The sequence below is a fragment of the Aristolochia californica genome, unplaced genomic scaffold, assembly GCF_029961685.1.
Source record: "Aristolochia californica isolate CCGP_79_NKW_82.1479 unplaced genomic scaffold, dmAriCali1.0.hap1 SCAF_8, whole genome shotgun sequence".
NCBI classification, from domain to species: Eukaryota; Viridiplantae; Streptophyta; class Magnoliopsida; order Piperales; family Aristolochiaceae; genus Aristolochia; species Aristolochia californica.
The window spans coordinates 21230049-21237444 of record NW_027182279.1 but is presented as its reverse complement, the minus strand read 5'-3'; the positions used below and the strand labels follow the sequence as shown (position 1 = coordinate 21237444).

The window sequence follows — 7396 nt, the reverse complement described above, 5'->3', positions numbered from 1 at the left end:
CCCCCCCCCCCCCCCCCCCCCCCCCCCCCTCCCCAACTTAAATCTGACATTATCCTCAATGGGGAAAAGTTAAAACAAACAAACCAACTAACAATCACTAAAATATCTAATTATACTCCAGTTAACTCACAGCTTAGCTGGTTATACTCCAGCAGAGTAAGGGTTAAGCTCCCTCAGGGCTCCAAATCCATAGGTGGGACCATATGTGTTTGGTCATCAACAATAATACCGAAGAGTCAATAAAGACCCCCTGGAATGATACATAGTCTCCCTCGAAGAAGGTTTACTCGTATCAGTTGTGCCCGTAGGTAATCATCCGTAGATAAAACCGCTATCCCACATCACACTTTGAAGAAATCTCTGTGTGACTGGCCACTAAAGGCAGCATGAATCACGCGCTGAACACTAGTCTTTGAGTTACTCACCATAAGGTTTTCATTGAATACTTCAAGTTTGAACTGGTCAATCCCAAAATGGTTTTTTGAGTACAGACCTCTCAAACTATGGATCAAAAGTCTGGTCATCGACTACCAGAACCATTTACGCTCTCAGCCGGCAAGAGAATACCTCGAGTCCATGACGGGGCCGGCATCACCGGGGGACCTCCAATCAATCAAGACCAAAGTACACCAAAGGTTATCCCAATAAGAATGAATAAACCAAAAGTAAAAACTGTAATGTACAAAGGGATAGAAACGTGGGGATTGCCCACAATGTGCTAAGTTTATAGTCATAAGCAAGACTCTGACGCAATCAAGATGAATGGACAGGTTCCTCCAAGAAAATCACCATCACCTCCTCCAGTGTGGGGACATTCTCAAGATACAGTTTGAGCCTCTGACCGTTAACTTTGAAGACCGACCCATCTCCGTGATTGCGGATATCAACAGCCCCATGAGGAAACACCAGTGTAACCTCAAATGGACCTGACCACCTGGATCTCAGCTTCTCTGGAAACAAATGCAACCGTGAGTTATAAAGTAAAACATTCTACCCAACAGTAAAAGACTTGTGACAAATAGATTTATCTTGTAAAAGCTTTGTTCACTCCTTATACATTTTGGCATTCTCATAAGCATCATGACGTATCTCCTCCAACTCATTCAATTGAAATTTCCTCTCCTCACCCGCTTGAGTCAAATCAAAATTCAAAGCCTTAATGGCCCAATAAGCTCTATGCTCAAGTTCAACAGGTAGATGACATGCTTTGCCAAACACTAGGCGAAATGGAGACACCCCAATAGAAGTCTTATAAGCGGTTCGATAGGCTCATAAAGCATCGTCCAATCGAGTGGATCAATCTTTCTTATCAAAGCGAACCGACTTCTCCAAAATCCGGTTGATCTCCCTATTAGAGATTTCCACTTGACCACAAGTTTGCGGTTGGTACGGAGTGGACACCCAATGAGTGATGGAGTATTTCTTCAACAAGGTCTCAAATTCTCTGTTACAAAAATGAGATCCCCCACCACTGATAATCGCTCTCGGGGTACCAAACCGATTAAAGATTACCACTACTTTGTGATCATTTGTCTTACAAGAAATAGCTTCAATCCATCTAGAGACATATTCAACAGCAACAAGGATGTATTGATAGACGAACGAGATAGGAAAAGGACCCATGAAGTCAATACCGCACACATCAAACAATTCAACAATAAGAATGGAGTTAAGAGGCATCATGTTCTTCCTAGACAAACAACCAGTCCATTGGCATCTATCACACACACGACAAAACTCATGGGTTCTCTAAATAATGAAGGCCAATAGAAACCACTTTGCATGACTTTAGCTGTGGTCTTTCTAGCACCAAAATGTCCACCACATGCATGGGAATGACAAAACTCAAGAATGTTGGCAAAGTTTTGCTCAGATACACAATGCCTAATGACTTGGTCAAGACACACCTTGAACATATAAGGGTCATCCCAAAAAAATGGTTGACTTGGGAAAAGAATTTCAACCGATCTTGTTTACTCCAATAATCAGGAATCTTATGAGTTAAAAGATATTTGACTATGTCAGCAAACCAAGGCAACTAGGATACTCAGAGAAGTTGTTCATCAGGGAAGGAATCATTTAAAGGAAGGGGTCCTTCCTGAGGTGCTACACAGATCCTAGATAGATGATCAGCAACAACATTCTCACAACCCTTCTTATCTCGAATCTCAAGGTCAAATTCTTGCAATTGCAAGATCCATCTAATCAAGCGAGGTTTAGTGTCCTTGGTGGATAATAAGTACTTCAAAGCAAAATGATCAGTGAACACTATAACCTTTGACCCTAACAGATCTGATCTGAATTTGTTCAAGGCAAACACAACAGCTAGCAACTCCTTCTCAGTGGTAGTGTAATTCAATTGAGCATCATGAAGAGTGTGGCTAACATACTGAATGACACAGGGAATTTTATCTGCCTTTTGCCCCAAACAAGCCCCCAATGCATAACCAGAGGCATCACACATCAACTCAAAAGGCAAAGACCAAGTAGGGGGTTGGACAATGGGTGCAGTGGACAAACATTTCTTCAGTGTCTCAAAAGCATGAATACATGCCTCATCAAAGGCAAAAGCAACATCTTGAGCAAGCAAGTTCGTCAAAGGACGAGAAATTTTGCTAAAGTCCTTAATGAAGATCCTGTAGAACCCAGCATGGCCAAGGAAAGAACGCACCCCCTTCACAGAAGTAGGTGGTGGCAGATTGGCAATTAGGTCAACCTTGGCTTTGTCCACTTCTATACCCCGCTCAGACACTACATGTCCTAAAATAATTCCTTCTTTTACCATGAAGTGGCATTTCTCCCAATTAAAGACTAAATTGGAATTAATGTAATGGGACAATACGAGTGAAAGATTGTACAAACATGTCTCAAAGCTAGAGCCAAACACAGAAAATTTATCCATAAAGACTTCTAAAAAGTCACCAATCATGTCAGAAAAGATACTCATCATGCACCGTTGGAAAGTGGCCGGCACATTGTATAAACCAAAAGGCATGCATCTGTAAGCAAAGGTGTCAAGCGGACACCTGAATGTGGTCTTTTCCTGGTCTTCTGGAGCAATGGGAATTTGATTGTAGCCGAGTATCCATCTAAGAAGCAATAAAAATTGTGGCCAGCCAATCGCTCTAGCATCTAATCAATGAAAGGTAGTGGGAAGTGATCTATCCTAGTGGCGGAATTAAGTTTTCTATAGTCAATGTAGACATGCCACTTGGTGGTAGTTCATGTGGGAATCAATTCACCACTCTCATTTTTCATTTTCGTTATCCCCCCTTTCTTAGGGACAACATGAATTGGACTCACCCATGTGCTATAAAAAGTAGGGTAAATGATGCCTGACACAAGCAACCTAATGACTTCTTCTCTCACAACCTCCTGCATATGGGGATTTAACCTACATTGCATCTCACGTGAGGCTTTAGTCCCCTCCTCCAAATAAATATGATGCATGCATATGGAGGGGCTAATCCCTTTTAAGGCATCAAGAGTCCACCCAATGCATCTCTGTGTGCTTGTAAAACTTCAGTCAATTGTTCCTCCTGCTCAGTACTCAAATCAAAGGCAATAATGACTGGCAATGAGTTCATGGGCCCCAAGAACGCATACTTCAACGTGGGAGGAAGTGGCTTAAGATGTAGCTTGGAAGTTTCAAGAGGTTTGTCCAAGTCAAGATGAAGATCTTGTGGATGATCAGTTGTGACAACCTCATAAGCTTCCTCCAACAGAGGTACAAAAATGAGTAAAGCGTCAACCTCTCGGAAATAGGTTTCCTCATCAAAATAGTTCATGTCTAAAGATGTTATGTAAGACTCAAAAGATTCAAGAATGGATTCGTCATCAAGCATAACAGTCTCCATCTTAAATGCAGGACTCGGATCATCAGACTCAAGTGGATGGTGCCCGACATTAAACACATTCAACGAGACCTTAAAATTTCCAAAAGACAACTCCAACTCACAACTTTTACAATGAATGACAACATTAGATGTGGCTAAGAAGGGACGTCCTAGGATGACAGGAATTTGGTTGGTAACATTGACTACTGGTTCTATATCAAGAACAATGAAATCAACCGGGAATAGAAATTTGTCCACTTTTATCAAAACATCTTCAACTATTCCTCATGGTATCTTGACAGAATGGTCAGCTAGTTGAAGTGTGATGGGGTAGGCTTCAATTCCCCCAAACCTAATTGCTAATACACAAAGAAATGAAGCAAATTCACACTTGCCCCTAAATCAAGAAGAGCTCTCTAGATGGTATGTTCACCAATGACACATGAAAATGTGGGGCATCTAGGATCTTTAACTTTAGGAGGAGTGTTGTGCTTCAGAATTGAGCTTACATTCTCAGTAAGAAAGACCTTTTTGTTAGCATGTTGTTTTCTCTTCTGTGTACAAAGGTCTTTCAAAAATCGGGCATAGGCAGGGACTTGCCTAATAGCATCAAGAAGTGGAATGTTAATGTGAACCTTACTAAATAGTTCCAACATTTCATGCATGCTATCTCCTTTCCTAGGTGGGCCCGATAACCTCTGCGGATAAGGAGTTGGTGGGACTTGGTTAGGGATCTACCTGGGTTTGGTGGAGAACTTGGAGCTTCTTCACTCAATAATGTGTCCCCGTTGTCATCCTTTGACTCCTTAGACTTAGTGGTCCCTACCCCATTGTTCAGCTTACGACCACTCCTAAGGGTGGTTATGGCTTTGGCGTGCTCGTGGTGGGGATTGGAACTCGACCCACTCTCATGTGTGCTTTTGGGGTTAGGAATGGTTTGACTCGGGAGTCTATTTTGTGCTTGTTCACTCATGTGGCTGGACAACTGACTCACTTGCATTTCAAGTTTAGCAATGGAGGACTATGTATTCTGCATGAATAGTTGAAGTGTATCCTCAACAAGGTTTTTGTGGAATCAATGGCTGTTGAGTGAAGTGTGGGCGCGGAGCTTGGGGTTGAGTAAACCCTGGAGGACCCCCAACCTATGGGCCCTTTGACCATGAGAAATTTGGGAGCCTAGCTCAACCCGGATTATATGTTTCTAAAAAAGGATCGTTCCGATTTGGTCTATGAAAATTCTGGACTGCATTCAAGTCCTCAATGAGCTCCGGGTAGGATGAACTACATGGACACATTTGTGTGAGATGAGATGAACTAGAACATATGGCATAGGTAGTAGATGGGTTAGGAGCAGGTGAACTCTTGGACACCATAAGGGCATCAATTTTTCTAGTCAACCCCTCAATCTTGGCCATGAGCATGGGTGTTTCACTAACCTCGTAGAGACCCCCTCTTTTGGCTTCATGGGATCTCCTATCAACATTAAATGATGAACCCCATTGCTGAGATTGATTACTCAACATTTCAAAGAAGTCCCATGCCTCAGTAGCACTCTTACCCATCAAACTCCCACCACTCGTTGCATCTACCATGGAACTAACCTGGGGTGTAAGACCTTGATAAAAGTATTGCACTAAATTATTTTTCTCAAACCCATGATGCGGACACCTATGGATCGAATCTTCCATTTCTCCCAAGCCTCATAAAACTGTTCACCCTCCTGCTGCATAAAGTTTGATATTTCTCTCCTGAGGGCTGTAGTTCTCTGAATGGGAAAGTATTTGGACAAAACTTTTGTGACTATTGTGTCCCATGAAGTAATGCCAGCCAAGACTTGGCCTTATCCTTAAGTGAAAATGGAAAAAGTCTTAACCGGATAGAGTCATCTGAGAAATTATGGAATTTGAAAGTCGCACAGATATCTAAGAATTCCTTGATGTGGTAATAAGGGTCCTCCTTCTCCAACCTATAGAATGTAGGGAGGAGTTGGATTACACCCGGTTTCAACTCATAACTGGCAGCAGTAGTGGGTGGCAATATAATGCAAGAAGGTGATGTGAAGTTGGATGGAGTAGAATAATCCCTCCGGTCTCTACGCTCACCTGCTGCAGGTAACTGTAATGGTTCACCTTGATTGGCCATGGTAGCTCCTAACTTGACTTCTAGTGTTTTCCTACAAATATGTTCTACCTCTTCAACAAAGGGAGCTAATGGTTCACCTAGGGAGCGGTGCCTGTGCATAAAAACACAAAAAGAAACAAAACTAACTATCAAATTATGCTAACAAACTAACTACTGAAAGTACGAACTAGCTAGAAGAAATAAAAATAACTCCATACAAAATCATCAAGATAAAACAAAAACATAAAATTATGAAAGCAGGAAAATAAATCTAACCTGAGACCATGGAGAACAAAGAAATACACTTAATACGTGCCTCCCCGGCAATGGGGCCAAAAACTTGATGTGAAATTTAATTACATCGGCTTTTATACCTCACAAGCATATGAATCGTTCATGTAATCTAGCGGGAAGCAAGGGTTATATCCACAGGGAGGACTGAATTTTGTGTATTCTTCAGTCAACTAGCCTAACCAAATAAGATAAATTAATCTGAACTAAACACTAATTATATCCTAAATGATCAAGCAATGATCTAATTAACTACTTCCAAAACAGGAAACGTCAACTCTGGATTTTATCGTGATTTGTGCCTCTCTCGAGTGCCACGTAACCATGAATCGGGATTCTCAATCCTTGCATCTAGCCCCTCTCGGGTACCTAGAGTTAAAGAAAAAGATCGGATTATAATGCCAGAATCCAACCTAAATTATAATCCTGCCCAAACTAGCTAATTACTCAAAAAATTCGAAAAAAAAATATTCGATAAACATTAATTCTCAAATCAAATTTAATCAACATTCAAAGCTAAGTTCAAACTATAAGAAACTAATTAATTAAAAAATGATGGATTACTCCCCTTCTTTTTCCTCTCGCTCAGGCAGCAATTTCGTTCTCACGGTTGCTGCAATTTCCAGAAATTAAGGGCTTCGGGTTGCAGAAGCGAGCGGCAAGAAGTGGATAGCGAAGAGGAATCGAAATCGGCGTCGGAGGAGCTGGGGCAGCAGAAGACGAGATGGAAGCGAAATCCTCTGACTGGCTCTCTCAAGTCACGGTTGGAGTCGGACTAGGCTCGGGAAGTGGTTGAAAAAGCGTAATCGACGTCGGAAGAGTCCTCTCGAGTCACCTCTAGGCCTGGTGAGCAGAAAATGGCAGTGTCGAACTCGACGCGATGGAGACTCTCTCGAGCTCTCCTCAGGTCTGTTCTTGGTTGTCGGATGGCGGTGGACGATTGTGGCGCTCGGTGAACGATGGTTGGGAGCAAAATCCTCTCGGGTCTCGCTTCTTTCGATCGGTGGCTCCTTCCCATTCTCCCACCGAGCTCTCCTTTCTATTGATAGATTTTGCCCTAAAAATCTCTCTCTTTCACTAATGACATTTTTGTAAATATCTCTTTCTCCACCAAAACTCTCCTGAAATTCCATAATTGAATCCATAAA

General features: G+C 42.1%; 1 non-coding gene across 1 annotated transcript; it reads left to right on the top strand.

Annotated features, from left to right (window-relative positions):
* Positions 1-5486: 5486 nt before the first annotated feature.
* LOC137939616 (small nucleolar RNA R71) lies at positions 5487-5592 on the top strand. Its single transcript, XR_011109994.1, has one exon. It is a non-coding gene; the product is annotated as a small nucleolar RNA R71 (small nucleolar RNA).
* Positions 5593-7396: the final 1804 nt, after the last annotated feature.